Source organism: Pleurodeles waltl, chromosome 7 (assembly GCF_031143425.1).
Source record: "Pleurodeles waltl isolate 20211129_DDA chromosome 7, aPleWal1.hap1.20221129, whole genome shotgun sequence".
Taxonomy (NCBI): Eukaryota; Metazoa; Chordata; class Amphibia; order Caudata; family Salamandridae; genus Pleurodeles; species Pleurodeles waltl.
Window position 1 is genome coordinate 1,129,525,233 of NC_090446.1, and position 12,783 is coordinate 1,129,538,015.

The following is a 12,783-nucleotide window of genomic DNA, read 5'->3' on the forward strand; positions in this document are numbered from 1 at the left end:
TCTCCCGCCGGGAACCGGATGGCGGGAGGGGGAGTCGCGGGGCCCCTGGGGGCCCCTGCAGTGCCCATGCCAATGGCATGGGCACTGCAGGGGCCCCCGTAAGAGGGCCCGCTTGTATTTCACTGTCTGCACAGCAGACAGTGAAATACGCGACGGGTGCAGTAGCACCCGTCGCACCTTCCCACTCCGCCGGCTCGATTACGAGCCGGCTTCATGGTGGGAAGGTCGTTTTCCCCTGGGCTGGCGGGCGGCCTTTCGGCGGCCGCCCGCCAGCCCAGGGGAAAACTTGGAATACCCTCCGCGGTCTCTGGACTGCGGAGCGGTATTCCTGACGCGCAACATTGACGGGCGGCCTCCGCCGCCTGTCAATGTTGGAATGAGGGCCTTAGTCTGAGTTAGGTGCAGACCTGTAGATATGACAAGTTCCTATGGAGCCATTCTGGTGTCAACGTACCCCTTCCTTGTCCACCAGTAACTCAATATATTTTCCCATGCATGGTGCAGTGTAATGAATCTTTCAGGGTCGTTTATTGTCGGGGAACAATATATTAGGGATAGTCCATGTTTTCCCGATATTTCCAGAGTAATCTTAGAATCCGGGGATTGACCTCTTGGATGGATGTTAAATCCTCACTATAATGGTCTAATGTGTGTTTTAGCTGCAGAACTATAAATATTTGTGAATGGTGCAAGTCGTACTCTTCTGAAAGCATTTCAAATAATTTAAGGTAGTCTGTACCCTCAGAACTCAACAACCCTCAAGATACTAATAAGAACTCACTACCTGGATCCCTTCAGGTCTGTTACATATCTTGACAAATTCATGCGGTGTCCTAAAGGAGTCTCCAATGAGATTTTATTTTGCTAGCCAATCCACCTCAACACCATATGCCAAAAATGCAACACTGCCTTAGGTGAATCAATGGATGAGTTGGGGATTTAAGTTTCATAGAGGTATTTGGGTATTTCTCAGTCCTTCAAACAGCCACAGTTCTCCACAGCTTTGTGGGTCACTACAATTGCACAGAACCAATTATTTATGATGGGAAGTTGTGAGGCCCAATACTATAATCAGATATTGGCCACACAGTGCCCACTGTCACCTTTGGATTTAACGCTCTTTTACCACAAAGCTTTGGGCAAAACCTCTAATGGTGTTAAAGATGTGCTCAGATTCTTCATGGTAATAGTTCTGAGCCAGGACAAAGTCACAAGTTCAAGCCAGCCCCGAATGAGTACAGGCTGGTTACAGGGATTAGGTTAGGCCTGCTAAACAAGAGTACCCTAAATCCTGGTTGTGGAGTGTTGCGAAGTCCCATGCTGAGTATGTGTCTCACAGCCGAGGCAATGCGAGGTCCTGGTGTGGAGATGCGTCATGCAACGGAAATTCAGCGAGGCTGAGATGTGAGGTCCTGCGTCATCATCAAAGGTGCTGTTGACAAAGGGTTTTCGATGGGAAGTCCTGCGTCAAAGATGTGTTGCGCACTGGCTGATTCTGAAGAAGCTGCAGGGCTTGTGATGCAGAGTCCTGTCATATCATCGAGGGACTTGTGATGTGAAGACTGGCATCAAGGATATGGCATACAGCGGCGATTGCAAGGAGGATGCAAATTCCTGTGTTGAGGTTGGGTCGCACAGCAGTTCTGCTGCAGAGTTTTTGGAGGCAATGCATCATGCTGCAGTTCCGATGCAGAGTTTTGGGACGGGATGTGTTGCACAGCATCAGTTCTGCTGGGACCACAGCTGGACTGGCAGAGCACCTTCAGGCCCACTTCCAAGGGTCCAGGACTGGGGTGGCACCACTTTGGAAGGTAAGACCCACAGCAGACTGAGTCCAGGTGATGGGTTCAAGGTGGTTGGAGCCTTCTGTCTCTGAGGCTGTGGTTAGGAGGCCAGCCAACTAGCCCTTGGGGTCACTTTGGTGGCCCTGGGTTCAATATGTAGGTCCCGTCCTTTCACTCAGGCAGCAGGACAGCAGGGCAACAGAGTACCAATCCTTCATGCAAAGCTGCACTGTAGTCCTTCTGAGTCATCCACATGTCTGGAGGTGTACTGAAGGGTTCGGTCTGAAGGTCCAATATTGATACCTGGTGCCCACTTTGAAGTAGGGGACGTTTTTGGAAGTTCCCACCCCCCAGAGGAGTCAGGCATCTCCTTCCCTCTGCCCTGGTCCTAACCTGTCTGGGGACACAAAAGACTAGTGTCAAACCCTTTGTGAGTGTGTTCATTTAGGGCCTTTGTGATGTGCAAGTGTGGCTTCGACCCCTCATTGCAAGTGGCCCATCCTGCCAACATGTATCTTCCCTTTTTCTCACTATGAGCAATACATAATGACCCACTGCCAGTTACAGCTAATCATGTCACCCAGGGACAGGCTACAGGCACCAAAGAGTTTGGCAAGAAAATGCCTACTTTTTGAAAGTGGCATTTTCAGATGTGTGGCTTAAAATCCAGCTTTACCATTAAAGTGGGCCTTTAATTACAATTCTTTAGACACCAAACTCGAGCTATCTAGCTGCTCTCAATTGAAAGTTATCACTTATTAAATGTAATAAGGAAACCCAATGTTATCCTATGGGAGAGATAGGCCTTGCAGTGGTAAAAACAAATGTAAGAGATTTTCACTAAGAGCACATGTAAAACTTAAAAGTGCATGTCTGAATTTTTAAATACGCTGCACCCTATCCTCTGGGCTGTTCAGGGCCTACCTTAGGGGTGAAATGTATTAAAAAAGAAGGTTTGGGCCTGGCAAAAGGGTTATTTTGCCAGGTTGAATGGCAGTTTAAACCACCCACACATGCTACATTGAGAGAATGAGACATGTCAAAAGGCTACTTAAGTTGATGGCACAATCACTGCTGCAGGCCCTAGCATTTAATTTGGAGGTCCTTTGTACATGGGGTACCACTTTATTATGGACTTACAAGTAAATTAAATGTGCCAACTGGGCCTGAGCCAATTCTACCATGCTTTGGGGAGAGAGCACAAGCACTTTAGCACTGTTTGCCAGCGGTAAAGTTCACAGAGTCCTAAGGCCAACAATAACGAGATCAGCAAAAGAAAGGAAGGGTGAAGGCAAAAATGTTGTGGGAAGACCATCCTAAGGCTGACAGATGTAGCTGCATAGAAAGGCACTCGTCTAACTTATCATCCCATTCATTTGCCTACACTAACCCATCCGCATTCCAGCGTGAAGAGAGTGGTGAGAGCAGGCAGCCTAGCCTCATACCTCGTTCAATATACAACCCTTCAATTGCCCAGAAACTGTGATAAATCCATCCAAGCTGTACTTGATCTAAGGTTCTAATGTTACTGTATGACTACCACCTTAGAGCCCATAGTGAAACCGGTTTGGTAGATTCTATTATACCCAAATCTAGCCAGAAAATCACACTAAGTTAACAAAAGGTGTGTCTTTTTTAATATGAGGGCCCCTACTTTATATCGCTTAATATATTACCAAATAGTGCCCTGTTTTTTTGTTGTTGATGCCATTAACTTTCCAGGAGATACGTTTTAGGAATATTGTACTATCAGGAGCCATTTCTAAACGTTGCTGAATGTGAAATTCCTCTCAGGTTACTTGGATACTCTTACCTGCCTAGTAGGTCCAACCCAACATCTAGCCTCTAATGTGGTTGTGTAGGTCGATACAGTGCCACGCTTTACTTGTCTTCCATGTGCTGAGTTCTGAATGACAAAAATATTTTCACAACCTAAAATATAATTTGCCATATTTTAATGTTACATATTTTGTTTTTGAATTATTAATAGTTTAATAATTAAAGACTTCTTCTTGAGTATGTGTGTATTTGGTGAAATGGGTGAAGAGGATGGGCATGGACCCAGCACCCAGACCCCCCGACAACCACCAAAACCACAGATTCTCCTTCGACCAATCTCCTGCTCTCCTGGACCCCCATCAACGACAACGACACCATCAAAATCATGAACACCATCCACTCCGGCTCTCCATCTGACCCTTGCCCTCACCATATCCTCAACAAAGGAAGCTCCATCATCGCACCCCAACTACGGAAGATCATCAACAGCTCCTTTGAATCCGCCACCTTCCTGGAGAGCTGGAAACACGCCGAGATCAACGCCCTCCTCAAAAAACCCAAGGCGGACCCAAAGGACCTCAAGAACTTCTGGCCTATCTCCCTGCTCCCCTTCCCAGCAAAAGTCATTGAGAAGGCTGTCAACAGACAACTAACCCGCTTACTCGAGGAGAACCGCACCCTGGACCCTTCCCAATCCGGATTCCACAGCTACCACAGCACCGAAACCGCCCCCATCGCAGCCACCGACGACATCAGAACCATACTGGACAGCGTCAAAACCTCGGTCCACATCCTCCTGAACCTCTCGACCGTGTTAGACACTGTCTGCCACCACACCCTACGCTCACACCTCAGCAATGCTGGAATCCACGACAGAGCCCTGGACCGGGTCACCTCCTTTCTCACCGGCAGAACCCAGAGAGTCTGCCTCCCACCATTCTGCTCGGAGGCCACCGATATCATCTGCAGCATACCCCAGGGTTTGTTCCTCAGCCCGACCCTCTTCAACATCTACATGGCCCCGCTCCCCAATCCCACAACCTCAACATCATTTCATACGCTGACGACACCCAGCTAATCCTCTCCCTCACCAAGGACTCCGCCAAGACCTACCTCCACGAAGGAATGAAGGCCATCGACGAATAGATGAAGAGCAGCTACCTCAAACTCAATTCCGACAAGACGGAAGTCCTCATCTTCGGCTCAATTCCCTCTGCACGGGATGACTCCTGGTGGCCTGCCACTCTCTGAACCACTCCGACTCCCACCAACCACATCGCAAACCCAGGATTCATCTTTGGCCCTTCACTATCCATGACCCAGCAAGTCTACGCCATCTCCTCCTCCTGCTTCAACATCCTCTCCATGCTCCGAAAGATCTACAAATGGATACCCACCGAAACCAAAAGAACAGTCACCCAAGCCCTGGTAAGCAGCAAGCTGGACTACGGCAATGCCATCTACGCAGGAACCATAACCAAACTCCAGAAGAGGCTGCAATGCATCCAGAACTCCTCTGCATGCCTCATTCTGGACATCCCCTGCCACTGCCACATCACAGACCTCCTGAAAAACCTGCACTGGTTCCCAGTCAACAAGAGAATCACCTTCAAACTCCTCACCCACGCTTACAAAGCACTGCACAACACTGGACCAGAATACCTCAACATACGACTCGCCTTCTACACCCCAACCCGGCATCTCAGCTCCACCGACCTCGCCCACGCAACCGTCCCACGCGTCCGCAGAACTACAACCAGCGGTAGATCATTCTTGCACCTCGCCGCCAACACGTGGAACACTCTTCCCACCCACCTGCGCCAGACCAAAGACCTCCTTACCTTCAGGAAACTTCTCAAGACCTGGCTGTTCGAGCAGTAGAAGCATCCCCCCCCCCCTCCTCAGTCCCTTGAAACCCTCACAGGTGAGTAGTGCACTTTACAAATTCCTGATTGATTGATTGGTGAGGCAGAAATGGTGTGTTAGTGAGTCAGGCAGGGGCTGTTTTGAGAAGTTATTATGTGATTGAGGACTGGTGAGATGACTGGGTTTATTTGTAGTCCCAGAATAATTAGAGGAAAAGGTGTTGGAGCTTGCCCACAAAGGTCACATTGGCATTTGTGCAATAAGACATAGTATACAGGAGATTTATAGTAGCAAGATGTAGACTGGGCAGTGGAACGTCTTATGTGTGTCTGCAATATGTTCATGCTAATTGATAAAGTACAGTTGACAAATCTATCAACAGTAGTTCCAGTGGATGTACTAATGTTGCCCTGGAGCAAAGCATCAAACATTTCGTATCTGATTGGAGGCCATAAGAAAACTCCTAAATTTGCCATGGTTATTGTTGACTCTATGTCCAAGCAGCCAGATGTGACATTTCTAGACAGTTTCAACATGTATAGTGTGCTAGAATTTATACGGAATATGTTTTAGCAGGGAGGGATATCCTTTTGAACTAGCAACTGATAACACCAACCAGCTGGTATCAGTTTAGGAGTGGAAGTTTGTGGAATCCACAGCAATTAGGCACTCTTGAATTTCCCACTACTATCGTAGGAGCAATGAGCTAGTAGTGGGAATCAGTTGTATGATCAAAGAACAATTGCAACTGGTCATGATTAGCAATATAGGGTGTAAAAAACACTTAGAGAGATGCTATGGGTATGTCAACATTGGTGTTTCACTATCGTCTTGCTCAGAGTAGGGTTGCTGGTTCCTGGTTGAATAAGGAGTGGATGAGTCATAAAGATGTTTATGAAGCCAAAGAAGGGAAGGTTATTGATGTGAGAAGAGTGGTAAAAAGGTAAATATACAGAGGTGGTGACAAACTGGGGCGAAAGTAGTGAATGTTAGAAACTTTGCAAGAATTGATAAAACAGGTCATGTCTGTAAAGGGGGTTTGTGTTTTTTGGCCCAGGTTCATTTGGCCAAAGTAAAGGATCATCTGGTGGTGGTGAATAATGGAAAGGTATGAAAAAGGACAAGATTTCTGTAGTGCCTAAGGAAAGGTTCGGTTTTGTTTGTGGTTAAATGGGTGTGGAAACGTGTGACAAAGTGAGTGGAGGGAGTGGCATTAAGACATCCGAAAGATGTCACTGTTGTAAAGTCCCTTTTTTCAATCATCACCGCCCCACCCCATTTTTGCTGCTGTTGCTTTTGACCTGGAAGTGTATTGAGGACTGCTGACCCTCATTCCCTTTAATTGTATCGAGATAATGCACACCCAATTGGAAAGGACTTTACTAACCCCGTAAGGCCCTAGTAAATGGTACCTGTGGCCTGTGGTACATGGTATCAAACACTGTGATTTTTAACCATGAGCACAATTCTCATGCCCAGGATTAGCCTGCATGTACCCTAGCGGCGTCCTTAGAGGATGCCCTTCAAGATACCATCTTTCCCCTGCCTTGGTGGGCTCTCCTGAGCCATTTGCCGCCAAGACTCTTGACCCCCACTCGAGGACAAACCCCTTTCCACCCTGACCATGCTGGCATTTGGACAAAATTGTTATTCAGGAGGCGTATACCCCCAAAGACTAGCCACACCTTTAGGGCGGATTAGGGGGTCTGTAGAGCCGAAAAAGGGTTCTGCCATGTTGGCAAACCTTAGGAATAGTGGATTCTGGGTAGGAAAGTGATGTACTCTGACAAGAAGTCGTCACTTTAGAAGAGGGATAGCCACTGGGACCAGTAGCCGATTGGCCAGTGCCCCCCACACCCTTACCACCCCCTAAACCAGGATTTAAGGGTCTCCCCTGGCACTAGAAACTCATTTCTGACTTTGAATCTCAGAAGAGGCACAAAGATGATGGCGTCACTGACAACAGGACTTTGGACCCCGCCGAAGCGCAAAGAAAGGACACTTCACTTAAGTGCCCTGAGGAGAACATATACTGAAACTGTGTGATTGACGTGTGCCCATGGTGAAAACTCATTGCTCCCAGCAAGAGGGATTCCAATGGATGCCAGAAACTAAAGCAGACTCCCCAGACTGTTGGTACCAGTCACCTGCAGAAGAATCATCTTGCTGCTTCCCCAGAAGTGCAATCGGTTGGGCCCCTCTTGAATGAGGCCGAAGAAAGTTGGTGATCTACAGTCTGGGAGTGGCAGTGAGGATCTCACAAAGTTTCAAACCGTTACCCCCTTCCAAACCACTGCCAGCCGTCAAACTAACAGTGGACTACTTTTGCTGCTGCCAAGTCATGTCTGTCACCAGTCCAGTAACCGTCAGTTTCTCAGACATCACTGACTCCAGAGCAGTTCCCCAGCATTGTGGCCAGCAATGACCCCATTCCTGAGAATCTGCATCCTGAAGGAGGCAACTTCGAGAGGAGCAGCAAAGCATCTTTCACACGACCAGTCCCTGTGATTGACAGCTTTAGGGCCACCCCTGCACCCAGAGCCCCCGGATGTTGTAGAAAAGTTCCAGCTGAGGAATCCAGGCCCTAGGGCCCCAAAGGCCTCTACTTCCCAAGGGTAGAATGTGAGTTCACCCTGAAGTGTGCTTCTGTCAAGTGCTGCATTTTGACAGCGCCTGAAGATTCCATCAGCACCAAGGACAAGCAGAGCACCTCTGCACCCGGACTCCCTGGGCAAGGTAATTAGAAACTGACTGTTGAGGTCTGGGTTAGGGACCTGCAAACCATTAACTCCAAGTGGTTTCCCCGGAGATCACCTTACAAGCAACCGATTGCACGCGTTGATTTTTCCCTTTGACTTCAATGGGAGACGTCAGACCATTAAAAGTGCTCTATTTTTCAACGCTTTAAAAATTCACAACTCCGGTTGTCTGTAAGATAAAACCTTCATATTGGTGTCTTAATTCAGATAAAAATCTGCTTTATTTTTCTAAATTGGTGTCTGATGTTTTTGAGTCATGCCTTTACTTATTGTTCATGTGGGTGTTGTGAAATACTTTAAACATGTTCCTCTAAGTAGCCTGACTGCTCCTTGCCACACTACCAGGATTGAGCTAAGGTTTACTGGTGTGAACCAGACATGCACCTCTGGGTAACGTGTTAGTTTTACATTGTAACACTCCCCAATCATACCAGATAGTACTGCTACTTTGCTAAAGTCACTCTAAGAGAACTGAAGTTAAACCTGTTCATTTTAGAGATTATGTAACCAACTAAGACACATAGGGGGTCATTCTGACCCCGGCCGGCGGCGGTAGCCGCCGGCCTGGCTGGGACCGCCAGAAGACCGTCCCGCGGTCAAAAGACCACGGCGGTCATTCTGGGTTTCCCACTGGGCTGGCGGGCGACCGCCAAAAGGCCGCCCGCCAGCCCAGTGGGAAACACTCTCCCACGATGAAGCCGGCTCCGAATGGAGCCGGCGGAGTGGGAGGTGTGCGACGGGTGCAGTAGCACCCGTCGCGAATTTCAGTGTCTGCTAAGCAGACACTGAAATTCAAAGTGGAGCCCTCTTACGGGGGCCCCTGCAGTGCCCATGCCATTGGCATGGGCACTGCAGGGGCCCCCAAGGGCCCCACGACACCCCATACCGCCATCCTGTTCCTGGCGGCCGAACCGCCAGGAACAGGATAGCGGTATGGGATGTCGGAATCCCCTTGGCGGCGCAGCAAGCTGCGTCCCCATGGAGGATTTGTTAGGGCAGCGGAAAACCGGCAGGAGACCGCCGGTTTTCCCTTTTGACCGCGGCCAAACCGCCGCGGACAGAATGCCCTCAGGAGCACCACCAGGACCGCCGGGGTCCGAATGAGGCCCATATTCTGCACTATATGTCAATTTAGGGGCATGGGAACTTGGGCAGTGAGCCTTTTGTAACAGCTTGTTCTGTATATGGTTGTTTTTAGTCAATGCAATCTGTTAACATGGCTGTGTATATAATCTTTAGAGGTCAATGATAGTAATCCCTTTGTAAATTGATTTCCTTTAGGAAGCGGTATATTGGGAGTTTTATTTTGGTATTTATTTATTTATCACAAACTACCCACTGAGTATACAAGAATACTGCAAAATCTATACCTGTCTCACACTTGACGGATTCTGTTTTTCTAGGTTTCATTTCACAATGATTTTCTTTGCTGAAGAGAAGACAGATAAGGCAGATGCTCTCTGTTAGCAGGCAGCAGACGTACGTTGGAGAGGATTTGTAAGAATGATGGAGTTGTGAATCTAAAATGCAATTATAGAAAGACCACTTGCCGAGGGCACTATGGAAGAAACTGAAATAAGCCCAACAAATATAATTGCGAGGAAAACATTATCGGTTAAATGTAATCATTCAACTTTCTTCGGTTGAACAAGCTATAAAATATTGTGCACAAATAATTCGATTAATACAGTAATCATCGCATTAATCCATACACAGCTACATCCGTATTTCTCTTAATTCACATTTATAAGCAGATGTCAGCTCTTCTCCCACGTTATCTTATAGTCTTACTTTGGAAGAAAACCATTCAGTGTAAGAATATTTTATGGTGTTTGGGTCTCGTGAGTCATTTATGAGCATCCTCCTATATGCACATTTTTCTCACCCTTAAGGGCTTTCAGAATTCTTAGAAAAGACTCTGCAGGGGTGCACAGCATCTAACCCCTATAATGGAAACACGTGGGCCTAATGGATGAACATCCTGGAAGGCAGAAAACTATTAATCTTGTGAGCTGTTGGCGTGGCTAGCCGCACATGCACAAGGAAACTGAGAAACCAGAAAACCTGTACAGGATCCACAGCCATCAAGATATTTAAGCCACTGTAGGCCACAAGAAGCATGTAATTATGTCATGTTCAAATATCTTATACTGTTTATGTTTATATGTCAGAACAAGTCTATTTATGATATTGTTTAGCTTCATGTTTAGTTGTGTCTATGTTTTTACGTTTAGTAGTATTAGTGGATGTTTGCTGCGCTACACCATGCAAAGTAGCTTAAATGCAGTATTTGCTTCCCATAAGCACCGCCACTGCGCGGATTGCATTAGCTGAGATGATCATAGGACAAGCAGGGTGCGTGAGAGGTACCCAAGGAGCAGGAAAAAGGGAGAGGAATGTGACCTGGTAGGGGTACTAAGGTAGCGAAAATATATTATTTTGTGAAATAACCAATATTTTAAGTCTTTTCAAACAGAGAGAGAAAGAGTGTGTGCATGCGTTTTTGTCTGCTTCTGTAAAAAATCCTGGTAAAATTCAACAGACACATCACCATACCCGACTGAAAGCACCTGTACCCAATAATTTATCACAAAATACATGTATTGAGTGGGGGTGGGGGTAACACCACAACACCCCCCTTTAGAAGCTACGTCTCTGCCCTTCCCAGGACACCAGACATTGGCAGCAAACCGAAACCACACAATCATTAAGAGTGATGGTCACAGATATAGCTAACTACACCTTTTAAGATTGCACCTTTATGAATGTTGAGTTATTCAGTAGGTGGGGTAGGGGACTCCCAATGGTTTTTCATCATGCATTCACCTAAAGGCCTCTGACTCCATCATTTTTAGGCCATGAGCCAGGACCCCAAATTTAGGCCATTGATACCATTCAAGGGGATGGGTTCTAAGAAGATATGGATGGAAGCCTAGAGATGGAAAATATGTGATAGCAAATCATTACTCTTTGCCTTTTGTCTGATATTAATGAATTAGCAACCATAGCCAAAACAAATAATGTTTTTCATATTTTGATAAATAGCATACAAATTCATCATAAAATGTGGAAAAACCTAATTCCACCAGATTGGTTAAATTCAAAATAATTAAAAAATAATTATGATTATTATTTGTAATACTACCAATATAGTCCTTACAAGTTAGAAGTTTTATTTATTATGACACCAAACCCCACTGGAGGTCCACATAAGATGATACATGTTTATGAAGAATCATTAGAAAAACTGAAAAGATTAGACTTTTATAGAAAGTTGATTAAATTTATACAATGATAAAAAACACTTAAAATAATTAAAAACTCTGACACAAAACAATTCATTTGGCGGAATAAGGAAGGCATGTAATAACTCAGAGGCAGTACTTAAGGAAAAAGTGAAACAAATAGGGTGCTGCCACCTGCGGCGATAAAGTGTTAAGGCCAGAAAAATTTGTACAACATGTCTCAAGTCTTGGGCGCCATTATGGCAAAGTTTACAAATAGCAGAGGAACCAAACCATTTAGCCTGTAAAATATTGAGGGGAAGCAGCCCCTGTCGCAGCAGGAGCCAGAATCTTCTCACCCCGTGGGTTATGTTCCAGATGAGATAGGGCTGTGTCTCCCTCCGCCTTAAGGTGTCAGATATGATATGAAAACGCTGCCTGTGTACGCAAGCCTGGCTGTCCAGGCGGAAACTCGCCGCCCAAGTTGCGTTCCTGAGTGTGGATGTGAGCGATGCTGGAGAGAGAGTGATAATTACAGAAGAATCTAACTGCAGAAGATCTATGGCATATAGAAAATTCCTGCAGATGGTATATTTTGCTCTGTGGCTGGCTAATATCTATTTTTCAAACAGTGACCGCAAGAAGTCATCGCCGCACATCATTGGGCTAACCATCCAGCGAATTAGCATGGCCAATCCTTGAAGGAAGGAACTGCGCAAGCCCAACTCAAGTCGTGATGTTGGTGCCCAAAAGGCAGAGTTTACAGATAAGAGATTCCTAAAAACACGTGAGAAAGACCCATTTGGAAACCACAATATGCTCTATGCGATAGAGTAAGGACGGAGGTACCTTAGCCCAATAAACATCTAGGAGATGTTTAAAGTGCCTTCTTCCCGTTGCCCTATATAGGGCATTCAGACCATTAGCTTGAGACTGAGCCTTCCTTTGATTGTGCTCAATATGCTCTCTATCATTAAGGTTCCCACAGACGATTTTACCCAAAAAGGCTCATAAGTTTACTCTTTCTAGTTGTTGGGCTCCTAAGGTCCAGCGGAAATTGCTGTACTTAAGTCTTTTTTCCCATGGACGCAAATGATTTTGCTTTTAAAGCAATTTACCTTTAAAAAGTAGGCTTCAGTGTATTATTAAGCCCCTTTGGGGTGCGATGTAATATGATTATGTCATCTGAGTAAAGCAGGCAGCATAACGGTCTACCTCCTAATTTGGGGGTGAAACCCTCACACTAGTTAAATGAGTAGGTATGTCTGAGAGATACAAAGAAAATAGCAATGGGGCCAACGTACACCCTTATTTTAGGCCATTTTTTGTTGGGATGGCATGAGATAAGCCTCTTTCACCCCCTAGCAATAC